Raw genomic sequence first — 19,378 nt, 5'->3', positions numbered from 1 at the left:
ATTGGCAATTAAATAAATATTTTATTGGAGCAATAAAGCTACTCGAATAACTAAACTAATACGAATAACTAATAATAGTAAACTGAATCTTTTAAACTTACAAAATCTTTATTGAAAGTTTCAATATCGACAGTTAGTTTAGAAATTTGAATTTTAAAATGTACACTTGGCGAAATACATGGATTTTGTCAATATTATTTTGTGAGATGAATGTTCTCGCACCTGCAGTCGAAGGCAGAGAATCCAGATGCCCTAACTCCGTATTCCGCGGCACGGTTTTCAGCGGACGCTCGTGTATTTGTTTACGAAGGTACTGGTGAAACGTGTCTATAAGTGGAGCGGAATTTCTCTTTGTTCTCGCCGAAGGGAACGAAAGCTCTCCGTAGCGAAGAGTATTTTCTACCTGAAGGAAAGCGACACGAAGGAACTTAACCGAAAAATCACCCCTTGAAAAACGAGCCTCTCCAAACTTGGCCACGATATTAAGCCTGGAACGATGCCCTAAGATTGTGTTTCATACAATGGATTTAGAGATTAGGCGAAATGCAAATGGCGCAGCTGTGTTGATCATGAAATTCCATCGAGAGTAGGTAATCTCTGCTCGTTTTCGCTCTTCCTTCGATTTCATAGAAATTTTTCGAGGTAAACGGTTTCGTGGTCGAGATGTTTCGGAAGTTAGGTTGTCGCGTTCCACCGGAAAGATCCCCTCGGTTGCCTGGCCCCTTCATATCCGGCCAAGCACACAAGCCAGAATGTTCTAAGGTTTAGACAAACTTTTTCAATGAAGATTATTCCGAAGTCTGCTAACTACTCGGCGAGCTCCCTTGAGGGCTCCCACCAACTTTTTTCATTCACGTAACTTTGCCGGGCGTCCGCGGTCTATCTAAAGGAGAAGGAGCGGACTCTGGCGAGAGCATATCGCGGCTAGGAACACTGGAGACGAAGAATCTGGCGTGGTTATACGCGCATGTTGCGTTTATTGCCATCTTAAAAGTGTGTTCGCCGTCGGTGCGAGTAGATATTAGCCCTTGAACCGCGCAATATTTCCGCCGACCGTACTTGCTGCGCTTCTGCCTTGTCAAACGGTGCTCGCGTGGTCGTTCGGGGTCACAAGTACGCAGTTGAAAAAGATCTGGATCGTACGTGACATTTGATTAAACTTTGCATATGAGAATCCATAACGTATTCACGGAAATGAGGATAGTATATCTACCATATGTACAATTACGTCATTGATAAATAACGTTTCTCATAAATAGCTTCGTTGTAGCCTGCAGTTATAAAGAGCTTGCCATTCTATACCTTTTTATATATCCTACGTGTCTTTCGAGTATAGATTCCAATCTCTGTTAGTTTCAATTTCGCTCGTGTATTCTGTCTGTTCACTCGTGAGAGGAGTATCAAGTACCCGGAAGCGGCGTTTTCAATCTCGGCATCGAGTCGGCAGATGACAGGTCTTCTTCAATTACGGCCAATTACCGATCTCACGTCCATCGAAGACGCATTACCGCAACGAGTGCGCGTGTATGGCATTCGCGATCGACGAGATCTCGATCGCGGGCACGTCCGGTCTACGTAACCGCGTTTCATCGTGCACACGATGGAAGGACGACACGCGCGGCGAGCTTGTACGCCGAGGAAGCTTCCGGTTCTTGCGATTTATAGCTGTTTAAGTGTCCAGAATCTAACCGAGGACTTTCTCGTTCTCTCTTCGAAGCGAGCATAATGATTGTAAAAGGAATGCGCGCATTCAGGCATCGTCACGGCGCACCGCGGCGCCACGTAATTGGTCCGTCATTCTTCGATCGCGTCAAAATACACTCGGGTCAGGATAGAAAGTTTACAAAAGGACAGTGGAGAGAGCTTCTGAAGGATCTGATTAGCGACGCGTGGATCGTTTCGAAGCCGTTCGATCGTTTTGAAGCTCCTGAAAGGTGGAAAGGGACAGGACAGGGCGAGGAGGCTTTCGCAGGCGGACAGGTAGGAGGAGACGGTGCTCGTTCTCGGTCTTGATCTTCTCGGAGCAGCGACGTTTGACGTTCATTCAGGCTAACCTTCCGAGGCAGCCTCTTTTCAACGGCAGAATAAGCCGACCAAGGGCCGTGACGCAGCCAGCGTAGATAATTGAACGTTTCAGTGGCTGGCTGCCACGAGTAATAACGGTATACATACATGCATACACCTGATTACGAAGAATAGGGAGCGATAGTGGCGCGAGGGTTATAGGGCCAAACCTATACACGACCGACGTTTCGTCTCGTCGAAACGTCTTCATTATCGTCTGACAGCGCTGGTTCAGTCTCGACCTCTCGAACAGAGAGCCTCAGGCCCGTGAATTTGGCCCGGGAATAGGATCGACTCGCGGACGATATACAGTAAGCTGGAACGGATACCAATGATAGGTTGATTTCGACGTTGTCACGGTGACTCCAACTTCAGGATGACTTGCTAATTTCGACGGAGTTTACAATCTATGGAAAATATTTTTTTTCGTTCGTTTGGGGGTACGGTGACGCTCCTTTCGATGCTGATTAGGGACTTCGTTCTACAGTATATAGAAAATTCTTTGGGATATTTATATCCGTGAAAGAGGTCTCGTTAAGGATGACGATGCAACTTTGTACAATTTGCAAAATTTCATCGACGAAGAAAGAAAAGAATATTTTGTATCCTCGAAACTATCCCGATGTTAATGGAAGTTAAATAAGGCGGTGTAATTCTACGTAAGTCGCAAAAAGGGGACTCGCGGTATTTGAAATGCGGTGGTACGCGTTTGGCGCGATACTCGAGCATGATTATGACGTCGCATTTATATCCGGGCCGGTTGCTGTCACAACCACTCCCGGACTTTGTCTCCGGCGTTGCAAATAACGGCGCCGGTTGCATACACATTCCGAATATTGGCAATCGGGGGCATCGCATTTAATTTGGCCCTGGCGGCGTCCACAGGAAACGACAAACATTTTGTTCAAACATTTGACAAACACTCGTTGTCCCGGTCGGGCTCGTTCTGCCGTCTGCCTCGGCCGAAACAACTCTGTCGCTTCGGCAAACAACAGCGAAACCGAGACGCCCGGAGAAAAAGAGGAAAAGAGATGGACTCGGGGATGCTTGTTTTGCTACTATCCGTGCACCGAAGTTCGTTGGGTTGCATACCTTGGGGCGTTCGTTCGCCTCGTCGACCTCTTTACCGAGCTTCGCTCTTTTTCCAACCCCTTTCTCCCATGCCATGCCAGTTTCCTCTCTTTACGCGCTTTGTGTCGTCCATTCTTTTTCTCGGCTGCCCCGTGTGTCTCTGATGTAGTTATTGCCCGATCTTCACCCTACTCAGCTCACGGAGCGTCGTCCAACCACTGTTTATCGTTCACCTGTGCGTTATATTTCCCCTTGGTCGCGCGTTGGATTCTATTTATTCGCTATCAGGCCACGCTTCCTGTTGTTTGCCGAATGGAGAGGGATGTCTTTCGATAAGGTTACGTCGTGCGTGCATCGATTCGAATCGTGATACTCATTGCTTTTCATTTTAGTCGCTCATGATGAAGATGTTTTACGTTACGAGTCATCGAGTACCTACCTGTCAAATTGTAAATTTTGTTAATACAATTATAACTCGAGTAAGATAAGGGAATATACGTATACAAGGTTAAATGAGTTATAATTTCTCAGTGTCAACGAAATGAAGGTATATATTCCATGCTAATAAGAAGCGACGGAACAGAATATGCATCGACAATCTTCGGTCAAGGACTCGCGATTAAATTTACATCGTAAGAGCAACGAGACCCAAGGAAACCAGTTTCCAGCCACGAAAATTAAAATTTAAGGAGCGGTACACAGGTGTAGATCAATTACGCGCGATACGATATCCGGATCGTGGCGAGCACGAGTTCGCGTTAAAAATAGAAGGGTTGAACGTTCCTCGCCGCGCCGGAGTGTTGATCGTGCATGAGCTTATTCCTCTCGGACAGGAAAATAGAGGAGAATCGCGCGCCGCTATTGTAATAACTATTAATTAGCAGGCGTTCGTGACGTTATCTTTCCGTCACTCACGGAATTCCCGTGCACGTTTGCGGAGGAGCCAGGCATATCCTGCGGACTAAATGGGAACGTCACGGTGCCCGTGTAAGTGGCTTGTCTAACATTTTGATTAACACGTCCCTGCCAGAAAGACGAGGAGGCAGACCGGCTCGCGAAACGCAAAAGGCAATCCCCCTCTCTACTCCTCCCTTCTCTTTCTCTTTTATTGTGCGTACGGACGTAGGTTGGTATTAGCTTGTCAAGGAGAAGGCGGACTGTCACTCAGAAACCTGAGAGACTGTCTGACTGTCAGAGGTATACGCTACGTTGGGTTGGGCCCCGTGGATCGATCTGTTAAAAACATGTTTACACGCTACCACCTCGCTTTTCACTTCGTCTCTACCTTTCGTCTCGCATCACCTCCCGCCTCTACGATCTCGCCGATACTTTCTTTTTCTTTCAATCTTTTTTTCTCGACACCCGTGTTTCACGATTTCGTTCCCCTACGCTCTACACTCTATACTATAAAGCCTATAGCATAGTTCGTGACCAACGAAATTGGACTGGCAAATTCGTTGAATTTGCTCTTTCAAACGAGCATCCGAATCTCGGAATTAACCTTTCCTCTCTACCTGCTTGTTTGTTCGCTTTCATCGATAGCTGCGAATATACATAATAGGCGATTGAAAAGTAAGGTAATTAGACTCGTAATATGGCTGCTGCTTCTGCAGCCGTAATTGGATGTCGAATTACGAAGGAATGTCGATTTCTCTGTGTTTCGCTCATTCGATTCATCCTTGCTCCCTCGAAGCTCGTTCTCGTTGTGTAGGATTTCGAAAAGTCTTAAAATGGTATACACGAATTATTGCAAAATCGATTTAATATCGGGAGACGTCGGGCATGTTAGTTCGATGAATCGTAACTGTCTGCCGGAATTGCCAGGCAGTCCATTTGATTTTCTTGTCGAATGATTAGTTTTGTATTTCGTCGCGTTGAATTATCACATAACTCGTAAACATCCCCAGACATGATTAAATTTTCGTCGTTTAGTCGTTGTTGTAATCGTCTTGAAGTAATGCATCCTGTACTTTATCTTGTCGCGTTCAGTTTCATCCACGATCCGGCTCGCAATGGTGGGCCGAGGCACAACGGTATATCCGATCGTTTCTCATTAACCGCTCAAAAAACGTCTAATTACCAGGAATCGATCGGCTTGGGATCGAATCATCGTTTAAATCTCCTCAGGTCGTTATTAACTGGCCGACGATATTTTCCCCGTTCCACGATCCCGAACCAGTTTCGCATTCGTGCTTTCCTCTTTTCTTCATGTATCAATCCTCCCTGTGACTTTGGCGCGGAGTTTAAAATGCTCGCCGCCTTGAGTGCTCGCCTTAACAGGTGTATACTAATTAACGGCGTTCTTCTTTTAACGGTCTTCCTAGGGAAAAATGAAAAAAAAAAGACTGTTCACTTATCGACCTCCGGTTTCGTTGCGATTAAGATTCCTGGGTAACGCAATGTCTCGATTTATAGCTTCCCGTTACCTCCGAACTCGCTAACATTACCTAGCACTCGCTTTTTTTTTTATATTTTTTTTATGCTTCTCGGAAATGCCCGTACATCGACAACTAGTCCGTGGTTCCGGGCATTTTTCAACGCGAGTTACCAGCGGAGCAAGTGACGTACGCCCGACAAATGGTCGACCGCCTATTTTCAGGCCGAGCTCTTTCGCTCTGTTATGCCGGGGCAAATAAGCACACGGTTTATAGTGGAGAGACGAGGGGTTCATGGCGTTACTTATGCAACGCAAAACGGCCCGGTGGAAGAAGAGAGGCGACGTGACGTGGGGATCAGCGGCTAAGGAAGGGGGAATCTAGACTCGACCAAATTCATGCCCTCTTAGAATACAACCCCTGTGCGGAAGGGTCGCGGCCACCCTATATTACTTACGTAGCCCGCCCTCTCGCCCCCTTTTATGTACGCAGAGAGTCCCGCTTATAATACTCCTTTCTGCTATAAGGCAGCGCGTATGAGGGTGGCGTTGCCTCGCTGGATCAGTCTCTTCTCAAATTACCCATCGTTTAGAACTCGTTTTCACCCGTGAGCGCAAGTGCATACAAATATCATTGGGCTGATCGGCTAGAAAAGACGGGTCTAGGGTGCGTGTGTTTCGTGACGCGTCGAGGGAGATGAATTAGCGTCGAGTCGATTTTTAAGTGGACCACGACATCTTATTTGGATCGATAGACTCCACGATTATTCGAATAGACGTTATTTGAGTTCTATCGTTATATAGCTTTATATAGAATATATATCGTTATATATGGGACTACGGGAGAAGAAAAAACACGCTAAGTAAAATAGTTCAAATAAATATTCATGGTGTTCCTTCGTGCTCCTCAAAATTGTAGAAGTACTGATCGTTATGATATTAAAATGTTGACGATTTTGTTCTAAAATTATTAACTATACGTTGCTCGTATCCACGGTTGTTTTTAATTCATTGCTAATACTGGCAAGATCACTTGTCACTGGCTAGGTGATCCGATTATATCGTGCACCGATCGAGAAATCCTTCGAACGTTAATCTCATCTGTCGAGTCGTTCCATGGACAGGCTCCAAGGAAGAAAAGCCGATCGCGGGTACATGGAGAGATAGAACCCAGCTAACGCTCAACGACGCATATTTCAGAGCGAAGATCGCGATTAAGGGTATTTAGTCGCGCCGAACAGGCAGCAGGATCCAGAAGGTCGGCTAGTGTCGTCGACTCGAGACCGATCTTACGTGTGTAGCCTCTCAAAATATAATGGTCACAGACGGTATTCTCGATTTTACGCCTATCACGGATTACATTCATCCAATTATTCCAGTTAAGGATCGTGACTGGACGATTTTATCCGTACAATATGCCCGCTAGCAGGAATCATCGTCGACGCGGTGAATGCAAATTTCTCGACATGCTGCTATTCTCGATCGATCCACGCGTATTACGGAAGAAACAATTTAACCGTTTCTAATTCGGGCACCGTCTCTTTTGTTACGTATTCCTGTCTTCATCATTAGTTAACTGGCTGGTCCAATTATAGACGAGAAAATGTTATTTTTCTGGTATCGTTATAAATTGATACTCATATATCCGTTCCATCTTGATCTTACAATAATATGCGACAAATATAGCCATCGTCGTTTCAGCAGGATATTCTATCGGATTGCTGTTTATATCGTTCGTTACTCCTCGACTTCGTATCGAACGAGAAAAATAATATGTCAATTAGGAAAATTCACAGAAGAGTTGAACGTTCGAGTCTACCTAACGTTCTACCTTTCTCGTAGGTATATAGCATTCGAAGTGGAACATGACTGTGTGAGAATGGTATAAGGTTAAACGTCGAGTTGAACTACGGTTATCAACTTTAGTCTGGTAGCCAGACACGCGTGTCTTCTTTCTTTCGGAAGAGTCTTTACGTGTCCGATGCTAATGAACTTCCCTCTCTATTTCTCCCGCGTGCTATTCGTTGTTACTCGGCAGCACCACGAACAGAATCCCGTGAAACTCGATGGTTCACCGTCTCGACGAGTGTACGACGTCGACAGCTGCTTTATTCCTCGGATTCCATCGAGAAGTTGGATGAAAGCGCTCGGATAGTACTAGCAAGAGAGAGAGAGATAAAGAAGTAGCAGAAGAGAGAAAACATCGAGACGAACGATCGAAAGAGCACGAAAGAAAGACGCAAGTCGGAGAAGAAAGAGAAGAACGGTATAAGTAGGCAGAGACGGCATCTTTGACAAATTCGATTCGCGTGTCACGGTACGCGGAACACGCTGAGAGCCGGAAAAGTGGAGGGTGTTCCACTCTCGCAGTCGCTAAATCAGCTAAATGGCTGGCAGCCAGAGGGTTGGAAACCTGTGTAACGCGAGGTGTGACAGGCGTGGCTGACGCCATCGGCGAAATCTTGAATATTTGATGTCCCGCGTCTCGTCGTCGCAGCTACCGGCTACATAGACGTCGACGACGAGATAAAGAGAGCCCATGGCTTTCAACGTCGTGCACGCGGAAGTCTCATCAGCTGCTCTCAAGGAGAAATCGCGTCTGCGGATGTAGGATTCGCGTCGCCCTTGCTACCTTTCGTCTACATTATTCGTTATCGTGTTCCTCTCGATGGTATTATTCAAGAATTTAAGCGCGACTGACGTTCGAGCTTCTCGAGCTTGCGGCTGGAATCGAGATTTCATGAAATTGGATTTATTTATAAAGTAACGTAGAACCATGGGTACGAAACCCAATTATATAACGCAAACGCGTTCACGTTCTATGATATTCCATGCTTCGAAGTTGCAATTTTTTCAATTTCCTTCGTCTTGCCAATTTAGCTTGGTTTTTCATACATGGAAGTTACATGCGATTTTAGAAATTAAATATCGTTTAACGATGGATGAAACATAATTTTCGAAGCGACATTTTCGTACAACGATTCCGCGTTATGAGTCATTTACGGGGGACTGTCGATAGCAGTCGCGCGAGCGACGATTTTTACGACGTGTGTGTTCAGGACTGGAATTCATCCCTGGTTCTCAGGATACAGACCAGAATCGTGGTGAACGATCGAATTAAGCGTCTTAGAAGCAAAGATCCAGTCTATCGACGTAGCCACGGGATCATTCCTGACGTTCATTTCGAAATGGTGCTAACAGACTTTTACTACCCTCCGGCAAACAGAACTCGCGCGGTGCGTCTCACTCGTTCCGGAACTCATCCAATTAATCATTTTACGATCCATCGGGTTTTTCTCGGCCCTGCCACGCCCACCAGTCGCATTCATTCTCCTCGTTCCTCCACCGTCTTTCCGCGGATGAAGTATGAAAACAAGCTTGCTCCATTCTGCTCTCGCAGCTATTGATTTATATTCGCGCCGCGTTGTCCGACCACTTACTCGACACAGAATTCCATCGCCAAGTTTACGAAAGAATAGGAACCGAGCAAGTACCGATTTGGAATTTGCAGTAGACATGCGTGATAGCCAACGAAGGTAACGAGCAGCCTGTATTAACGTTCTTCAACGAGGAATCAACGGTGAAAGGGCGAAACGCGTTAGTGATTCGCAATGATCCGTTTATAGCTTGCTTGATGTAAATGCATATTAATGCGAGGATACGCGGTTATTCACTTCGTCGCGTTTATTCACGAAGGACAGAAACGTCCAGGGTAACATCGCCGCGTTTGTACGAATGTATGTACGTATCGACGAAGGGGTTCATTTTAACAAAGAATCATATACATCGAGCAATCGAGACAGAGATCAGACAACGAGGGAAACAACCGGACAGAGACAAATAGAACGAAGTGGATGGAGTGGGGAATAGAACAAACGCGGAACGAGCGTGTTCGTGAAAAGTACGAAATCGTCGGTTGATAATGGGTGCAGTTTATCAACCCCTTACCCCCTCGCTGGTCTCTGATCTATCCAGAGTAAAATCCACCCACAATTTTCCGCGGAGAACGCCGTTACCATTGATGGTAGGGGAAAGGGGGTAGTGAAAACGGGGTGGGGCGCGTAGGGCGCTTTCATTGTACACGCGGACTGCAAACAATAATCATGACACGTCGGATTGGCCGGCAATGACAATGGAATTGATGATATATCGATTGCGTGGCCCGACGACACCGTATAATTGTTTTACAACGGCGTCGTTGCCGATAGAGAGGTATGCGGCTACGTAAAACCGCTCTCGAACAGCGACCAGCTGCGTGTGTGCACGCCTACACAGCCTTTTCCAATGAATAGCAAAAAGAGAGGGATGCGGGGAAAGAGAGAGAGAGAGACAGAGAGAGAGAGAGAAAGAGAGAGAAGAAAGAGGTGGATGGTTTGAGAGAAAGAACGGATGATATGGCGGAGGTGGAGGCGTAGGTGGAGGGAATGCGATCATTCGCGAATAATTATTATTGTCCGACGCATTGAACCGGTTGTTTACGAGATATGCACTGGGCTACGCGTTGCAGCGACGCGGAACGATTGCGTGAGAATCGAAAGGTCGCTGGGAAACGAGGTTCCGATGCACCCCGGGAACCAACAACAGATGCTCCCTCGTGTGTACGTATTCTCGCCGATTGTTGTCTTCGGTTTTCATACAGGATTTATGGCCAGCTTTTTGTTTCTTTGCTTCTCTCTCTCTCTCTCTCTCTTTCTCTCTCTCTCTGTATGCAGGGTTAAATTGCGGACGTTGCTGGAATTCTCGTGTATGCGGTTTTGCAGGTGGTTTACTGTTCTTCGTTATCGACCTTCTAACGCTTGCAACCTCTTTTACCGTTTTGAATTCGTTTTCGTTTCTCACGAACTTGAGCTTCGAGAAACTTCACGACTAAGAACTTTTCTGATTTAAAAACCTGTGTCATTTTTATAACCCACTGGTACTTGCCGAAATTTCATTACAAATTTCCAGCTCAAATTTGGTAAATAAGTTCTCGATGAGTTCGTGATCACAGGATTGGACAAGGGAAGAAAGCCGTTCTTGAAGACGCCGTGCCGTCGCGTCAGTACGCGAAACGGGCCGAGAAATAATCTCCGGTGCTCATAAGCAACGTGTCACATGCAAGCGTGTTGTTGCGGCAGCGAATGTGTTGGCTGCACTAAGAACAGGTGGTGCCTAAAGGGCGGAGAGATTTGTAGTTTCATTAGGCAGCGGCTGCTGCTTATGACACCGGGTCCCGGTTGTCTACAACCACTTACATCGCTACTTACCTGCGTCGTAAGTAACGTCTCTCCCGATTTAACGGCCAGTCGTAGACTTGCGAGCGTCAAGAAGGCGCAAAAAGTTTGCTCGCGCATCTATGCTAGACCTACTCGACCAATGTTAGCAATTAGCACATTTTATAACATTCTCGAGCGATTTTCAACCGGTTTAAGACTTCATCGTGTTTATATTTATTCATAACCTATTTTTTTTTTTTTTTGCATTATTAGTCTTCCACTTTACATTTTCAATTTATTCATTATTATTTATCTCCTAATATATGCGGTGGTTACAAAAAGTATTGACGCAGGCACTTATTTTCCAATGAAACGTTTTTTATCAGATACTATTACTTCTACACTGTATTTCGTAGTCGAGTCAAACTCGCTGTTGAATATTTTAAAAAATTCGAGCAGGGATAAAGTATATTTTAGAGTTTGTTGAAACGCGAGCATCGTCTCTCCTTTGTTACTCCTTGGATAGTGTGGATCAATTTCCAAGATCCTGTGAAATCCTCAAAAAATGGCAGATCGGAAAGTTTTTCAGGTTGGCGGGACCGCAAAATTGGCTTTTCAAGGGATTCAGCTTGAAAGTTGGCTCGATTGCCTCTCGTGGCGGGCGGGTCAGGCGAGGGTGAAGAAGAGATTTTAAAGAAGTTCTCCAAATTGCGCGACGATCTCGAGGAAAACGACACTCTCTTCGCGTGTTCCGCACCTGAGATGCCATCGTGAAACTTTTGATACCGGTGTCGTATAGGTATATACCTACGACTTCAATTCCGCTTTCACACACAAATGTATATCCGTACGGAAAAGATGCAGATGGCATTCGTATAATACACCACGTCCCTAAGACAGGGTCGGCCAGCTGCATGAATCTACCGATTTTGCGGAACGATCTGAATAAATACAGGTCCTACCGCCCCACACACAAACGTGACGGAACACAAACCACCATCCATTGTGCCGTTTTGCCGCTCAATTAGCTCGCCCATGCACGATACTGACATACTGTCGCATGAATATTGTCGAAATATCTTACGACGTATGATAAAAATACAACGTATTTATTATTCGAAGTAAAAAGCTATTTAAGACGAAATACAAAGCTCAGGGAAACCGTTTAAACACCTCACAAATCTTACAGCCCTCTACGAACACTGCAACTTCCGGACGCAACAATTTATAGCGAAATCAATATTTATGGAATCGAGCGATTTCAGTGAAACGACTTCCCCTCGTAACAGCAGCCTCCTCGTCGATAATGCCAGGTCATTTGCCAGAAATGGTAGCCATAAATACGGAATTCTCGCTCGAGGCGCGATTCTCGCGATGAACATCGTCACGCAGTTAATCCTACCGTGCCGAGTTAACAACGAATCCCTCAGACTCGTGTAACGTGAAGCGTTACTTGTCTAACGTGTCGCTTCCGACCACGTCACGTTCCTTTTCAAATCGTTCGTCGATGGATCATTATTCCATCGTTCTCTCGTGGGTTTTTGCGTCGTGAACGTGCCGCGGACTCTGATCTGCGGATCTTACCGCGTGACGCAACCGCAGCAGTGGCTCTCGAACCGTTCGAACGAGATTGGCGGTGAAACATCCCCCTGGTGTTGCCAGTCGAAGGATGCACACCCCTCGACACCCCGTTCGTCCGGGCAACGGCCATGTCCAGTGGGACGTATCGACTCGGCAGAAGTGTCGGACGTGTTTCTGGCCGAAGGCGCCGTAATTACGGGTATCTTTTATAGGCAGGAAAGAGATATTTATACAGCCGACGTACGGGATGATCGAGGAGGCCCTCTTCTCGAGAATGACGGGACCTTTTTCTATCCCCGAAGGACCGGCCGGATATATTCGTTCTTCTCTCTCGTCCCCCTTCTATTTCGTTTCGTTTCGTTTCGTTCTAACCGCGTTATTTCGTTCCTTCGTCCACATCCTCGTTTCTGACTTCTCTTTCCACCCTCGTGAAGAGCATGGACGCGCTGCCCGATAAATTAAGCGGCCATTCAACGGAATTCGACGTCGAGAATGTTTCCTGGCTTATTTGCTTAAACGCGCACAATACTCGGCCGCTACTCGACGGATGAATCGATCGAACGCGGCGTAACGAGGCGCCGCGAAGAAGAATCCTGACGGACGCGATTGCTACACGACCATCGATAATGGAACACAGAATCCGCGTGGATACCGTCCAACCGATTGTTGTGCCTTTCTTTGCGAATCTTCGTTCCTTCACCTTTCATCGATGGTTTCCTCGGCAGCAATCGTTCGATATAGATCTTTGTACAGTCTTTATTCGTATCTGCGACTCTTGAGATTTTCATAATTTTCGGTTCCCACGGTTTTGTAGAGTTGCAGCTGCTAATTTTGCAAATGAAACTATCGCGTCAAATTATTACCAAGCATTGCAAGTCTAACGCAATTCTATTGCAATCTTTTCACGGGGAGTAATACATTTTTCTTTTCTAAATAGTAAATTTTCTCTAGACGTGTACGAAATTCAGTGGCTGGTTCGTACGATCGCGCGATCTTAATTCACAAGCAGGCCGATCCGATTAATCGGGACAAAGAATGTAAAATTCGGTGAGAGATAGCGGAAGGGGAAGATCAAGATAGCAAGATAAAGGGAGAAACGGCGAGCGAGTTAATTTCATAGCTGATCACCCCGGGTAATCCGGGCAGGGGCGGCGCCACTGATGCGGAAAACAAAGCTGCGGGGTGCGACGAGTCACCCTACCAAGCTTTTCCGAGTCGTACGTCATAAGTGCTTCCGCGCTAGATTCATCATCTTAGCCGAGCAGCTTCCAGCAGGGTTATCCACTTTTTCCACCCTTGTCGACGATGCTAGACGGCACGGTGACGGGGATTATTCTGCTTGAACCGTCTTGAAATCTTCCTTTTCTCCGTGTAACAAATCTTCTGCTTACGAATCTCTTCCTCGCTCTTTCTCCTCGCCTTTTACCTTTATGCTTCTTCTTCGATTCTATCCGAGTAATTCCAGTTACTTACAGATAAGTTTTAAAACTAGCTTCTTCGTCTAAAGAACGTCTGCTATCCATCGAGTTTAGGGCATACCAAACGATTTTGCGATGAATTTTTTCTGTATCTTTAAAGGTTTCTTCGTAATTAGCTCGCAAAAATTCTAACGTTTGGACATTTTTCGTTCAATACGTTCCTTTAAAAGTCAACGTAAACGTATCGAGTTCGCCACTCGTTAGCGCCACTTAACGTTTTACTTCCCTCGACACGCCACCGTCTATTTCCCGGCTAGCAGTCTATAGCCGTAAACGCATCGAGCGGCACCGAGTAAGTAAAGACGCGAATACGTTTCCCCTTGCTGATTTTTACGCGTGCATAAACTGACGTCGTTAAACCACAGAGAGACGAGGCTCGTGCGAATCGAAAGCGAGAGCATAGATTCCGTGGACGGAGAAAACAGCGGAGTCGAGAAAAGGAAAAGAGTAAGAGAAAAAGGGAATGGAAGAAGAGTGCGTAGGGCGTGAGTTGCGTACACACCGCAGGACCCTAATGGTGGCTGCTTACGAGTTGATTTATTTATCGGAGTGGCAATACCACGACGAATCCACCCTAAGAGCATGCCAGATTAGCGGAGCCCCTGTGTGTATCTTTCTCGCGGCTCTATAGGCGCATAATAGACACGCGTGATAGACGAGAGAACGACTCCGCGTGTGTCACGTAGCGGAGAATTGCGAGCGGCCCGCTCTCGCTGTAATGCCGAAGAAGTGACGAATGTGCAACCACGTCGACATATCGTCGAGGGTACGTTTCTGTTAATATTTGCTTATACAAGCTTGACACGTATACTTTCGGTTGTTGGTATGTATACGGTTAGTATATAGCCCGCCAGTGCTATATGAGTATTATTTCACCACATTCGAAAAGGGAAATGAATTTTTCGCGACATTGATCGGTGCCGTTTATTAGTTTGTTTTATTCGTTTGCTGGCGGGCGAGTCTCGTTATGAGTTACAGAGGCAAAATATATGATGCGCAATGTTAAAATTCATTAATCAGTTTTGTGTTACTAAAAACAGTTCTTTTAGTTGGCTGTGGTATTAAATTGGTATTTTTGCGTGCTACTAAATATTCCAGAAGAGACTGTTTACAAAATTTTATAGATTTATCGCCTATTTTCGAGAAACGTCTTTGGAAAGAATCTCCAACTTCGAAGAACGATTTAACGTGTAATTGAAAACTGATATCTGTTCGTTGAATAATTAATAAACAGAGTCTCGTGATACTCGAGGTAATGTTATTCAGCTAACTGATTTGATTTCCATTCTACAAAGTCGAACGTAACAGCGTTCGACCATTAATACGACGTGTACGCGCGTGCATTATTATGTGCGGCATAGTAATCGCTCTTGGGAGCGAGCCACTCGGCATCAGAATCACGTTTCCCATAATCTCCGCTAATCTCATAAATAATGCGTGGACTACGTGCGATCCGCTTTCGTCCGCCACCTATGAAAACCAGACATTCGTTTACCTGCTTTAACTCCGCCTCGCTCGTACCGATATCATTCGCCACACGGACATGAAATTTGAAAATTGCATTTCAGAGAATTAAAAACATGTAAGCGGCTAAAAATACGCGTAAACACTTTTTTAAATCTCACGCGAACAACCTAATTTTTAATATAGGTAATTTTATTATCGAATATTAAGAAGAAAGGGATATACTAACAAAAACAAAAATGATTCGAAATACCGAGTTTCGAACGGAGGAAAATTTCAGTATGCTTTTCAATAAAAGACAACAATGGCAAGCGAACTAAGGAAACAAAGCGGAAATAAAAAAATGGTTTTTCGTCGATCTGGCTACACACAAAAGCACGTGTATGCTCGTGCAGAGGGACGAAGAGGAGTTGGCTCGCGAGCGCAGTCGTCCATTCCCGGTATTCGACCTCGATTTTCATCCCTGTGAATTCGAAGGGAGCAGGAGGGAAACGACGGCAAGCAGCAGGGTGAGATTGCCGTGCGAGCGGATTGACCTCGCGATTTGACGCTGTGCAAACGCACCGGCCAATTATCTGCAGTCTCCCCCTTTTTCGGATTTCATGCCCATTGTGTGCACCGACCCCAATGCCGGAGGATCGCGAGCGCAGTTTCTGCCTCGGTTCTCTGCACTTCCAGGGACGTTACGCCGCGTTGTTCCATCGCTTTATATCACTTTCCCTAGTACCGTTTGCCAGTCTATTGCGATTTGTTGCATGAGATGCTAATTTCTTCCGATTTCATCGTCAGGATGGGATAATTGTTGTAATCGTTTCGGATGAAGATTAATGGAGATAATTAGCGTCGAGTTACGGAGGAAGTTCGATCGGAGCGTACAGATACCGAGTAATGCTTGAAGAAGTTTAGGCGAATTTAAACATATATATTTTTACATACAATGTCTTTAAAATTCTACTCTTTCTATCAATAATTCTATATAATCTAACAAAAGTTCTCAAGCATTTTTTCCGTCATATTTCAACACACTAACACACACGTTCAGCCAAATAAATTCATACTGCTCGAACTGTCTCAGGAGATATAGTACCCTAAATGGAGTACCAATTTCTCTGTCATTTTTTACGAAAGGGTCTCGAGAACGACGGATCGAACAATATTGACACTCGAACTGGAATCGTCGTGGACGCGACACACATCCGTATTCGGGGGCACGTCACGGCTGGTGATTTTGTCGTCGTCGGTCCAGTTCCATTCCTTTTCCTTTCGTCGGTTTCCCTTTCCTTTCGCGGACGTAGTAAGGCTTCTTGTCCAAATCCTTTCGATATGTACACGCATACGCACACGTAGCTCGCAAAAGGAAGAAACGAAATGGGGGATGAAAAACGAGGGGGTTGGAGAGGACGAAGCGGTCCGTCACAGAAGTTATACGACCGTCCGAGTGGCGAGGACAAAGGGACCATTTTATTATCGAGTGCCACTATCCCCGGTCCGAGCTTGCGCGAAACTCCTCGGTTGACACGCTGCAATAATATTTTCTCGTGTCTCGACCGTACTATCGGCCTGCTAATTTATGTCGTGCTGCACTTAACGGTTCTCCCCATCTTAGCTGTCAGCCTCCCACGCACGGAAGCGCGTGTCAGCGGAAACACTGTGGTTTCGTGCGTGACGTTTTACCGTAGATGAGATTCCCTCTGTCCCTTTGTCGTCAGATTATACCATCCTTTTTCGAGGCATGAAAAAGGGGTATAACTTTAATTAACCCTTGGTTATTATATTACAACACGGACGTTTATGCATTTATGGGAAATTTGAAGGTACAAAATTGCGCGTAACGATCGTTATGATACTTAGTGGGTGAATCAGGTCTTCGCATAAGTTCAATTTCTTTAGTGTTCATAAAAATTTACATAAACATTCGCCATCTACGATAGTTATGATTTCGAATTACCAACTAAAGACCGTGGAATTTTACGAATATAGGAAAGAAATATTCTTTATGTACCTAACGAAGAGATTTCCAGTGATAAGTCGACGAAACGCGTTTAGCTCTGCACAGTGGAATTACGAGAAAGGAAAAGAATCCTCTAATCGGTCTTCACCTGTACTTAGTGGCTATTCTTCGACGGATATCGCGAATTATTTAAAGCACTTGGCTGTCACGGGGTTACGAACGCGCGTTATTTGCAGCGAAAAAGCGCTGCAAGGTACAGGGTAGGGCGAGAAGGGTGGCAGTTGTAGGGGCGGAGAGAGAGAGAAAGAGAGAGAGAGAGAGAGAGAAAAATGAAAATTTACCACGGCCCCTAACTGACCGCTGTAGAAACGAAATTCCGCACAACCGGTGAGCGTGTTCAACATAGTCGGTATTACGGCCGTTTTATTCCGCTAATGCCTCGTGCTCTGTCCGTCTACTCGCGCTTTTATTCATGAGCACCCGAGGCGCTGCTGCTACCCACGTATAGGTACACGTTGCTGCATACTGCATTCTGCCAGCCATAGAACACCATTGGCGTTAATGAATAGCGAGGATAAGAACTTGGATGTTGTTCGATTATCATGATTCGATGATTCAGCTGTATCGTGGATGAATCCGCTCGATACACATCAAGTAACAGTTCATATCGTATTATTCGATGAGATTTACTCTAAATTATACTTTTCATCCGATCGAGTTCTCTAAATTATTGCCTTCTATTGTTATAATAATCTATTATTATATTAGGTCAGCCGGATAGTTTTCGTTTTATCTCATTCCCCTGTGTTGTTTCATATTGATATAGAAGTAATTTTGATCTAAATTTTCGTGGTTACTTCACATACGACGGAAAGAGACAAATTATAGAGCATCCCTCAAAATTTATCGAATTCGGTTTCCGATCTAAAACTATCTGACTTCTATTGACTCGTCTTTTGATCGCTGGAATATTGTCTCAGTGGAAAGAAATAGATAACTTACGAAGAAGTGAACAATACTTTTCAAGTAGATAATGAAATTTTCAAAATGCAGGATGCTATTTAATTTCGAAAAAGTTAACGCAGAAAATTGATCTCTACTATGTAAAAATAAGGAACAAGCATTAATTAAAATCACTTTAGGATACGTTTATTACGTGATAAAAGGTGGTAAAATTGCCTTTGTCATCCGAACTATCCATAGCGTGGCGTTCCTCGGCATTGGGTGGTGCTTGCGTCGGCTTTCATCGCGCTTTATCAGAAGGGAACAAGCTCGACCGATTCGAGGAGAGGGTCGAGGCAGCGCGCGGTAGTGGCGCATCGTCGCATATTTTTCCAGCGTCGGGACGCGGGACGGGGCGGCGTAATAATAAAACCGAAACCAGCCGCGTTATATATAAAACTGAAGCGGCGCACTTTTCTGGCCGCGGTGTATATTCGAGTCCTCGCTTTGAATACAGCGTCCGTGGAACGGCAATAAAGAGTTTTGACAAACGGGGGTGGAGACGGGCGGGGTGGTGCAGGCCGCGCGCCGCCATGCATCGCCAGGCTTTTTCATTTGCCTCGGAAAAACGAATGAACGTCGCTCCCGTCGACAAACGGCGAGTACACGTCGGCTACACGAATACGCGAGACCAGTCGTTTGTGCGTTTTATTCGCGCGGAATGACCAATATAATTCATTGCCTGGAGATGCCAAGCGATACGTCGGCCAGCAAAAACACGGGCCAATCGAGGAATCTGTCGAGACTTTATCGATTCATAGATATGTAGATATTGTAGATATCACAAGAACGAGGTTCTTCCAGCTTGTCTATCGATCCATAGTTCGTCAGAACACGTATGTATCTACTATAACCATAATTTAACGTTCTTGAATTTTTGTTACGAGTATCCCAACTCTTAGATCCAACCAAGTAGATTTCGATATCACCCTAACGTCTTCTCGTGAAATATCAATCGTTTCCACCACATGGCGTCCTCCTTTGAATCGAATATTTTTCGTACAAATCATTCTCCCACATCGGTCAGCGTGTTACGTCCACCTGTTATACTCTGGTACTATTAGGAAAAGCATTCAAATGGGAACGGTGAATAGTTTGTTCGATCCACGGCAGAAATGAAAAAAAAAAAAAAGAAGAAGAACAAGTCAATTCCATTCGAGACGACGAATGACTACGTCGAGTACGCGGGCAGTTAAAC

The 19,378-nt window shown here is 45.4% G+C and overlaps 2 long non-coding RNA genes across 3 annotated transcripts in view; one reads left to right on the top strand and one right to left on the bottom strand.

Annotated features, from left to right (window-relative positions):
• The window catches only part of LOC138189917 (uncharacterized), a 145,726-nt gene that overhangs the window by 52,921 nt on the left and 73,427 nt on the right, over positions 1-19,378 (bottom strand). Inside the window, exon 4 of one of the 2 annotated variants that reach the window (XR_011176158.1) lies at positions 16,169-16,947. The exons of the other annotated variant lie outside the window; for it this stretch is intronic. This is a non-coding gene — a long non-coding RNA (uncharacterized LOC138189917). Of the gene's footprint in view, positions 1-16,168; positions 16,948-19,378 lie in introns of those variants that run through there. 2 annotated transcript variants of the gene reach the window in all.
• Positions 1-19,378, top strand: part of LOC138189934 (uncharacterized) — an 88,298-nt gene that overhangs the window by 2,435 nt on the left and 66,485 nt on the right. The window lies entirely within an intron of this gene.

The sequence above is a fragment of the Bombus flavifrons genome, chromosome 1, assembly GCF_040668555.2.
Source record: "Bombus flavifrons isolate JBK064 chromosome 1, iyBomFlav1_principal, whole genome shotgun sequence".
Classification (NCBI taxonomy): domain Eukaryota; kingdom Metazoa; phylum Arthropoda; class Insecta; order Hymenoptera; family Apidae; genus Bombus; species Bombus flavifrons.
This window is presented reverse-complemented; position numbering and strand designations above follow the sequence as displayed.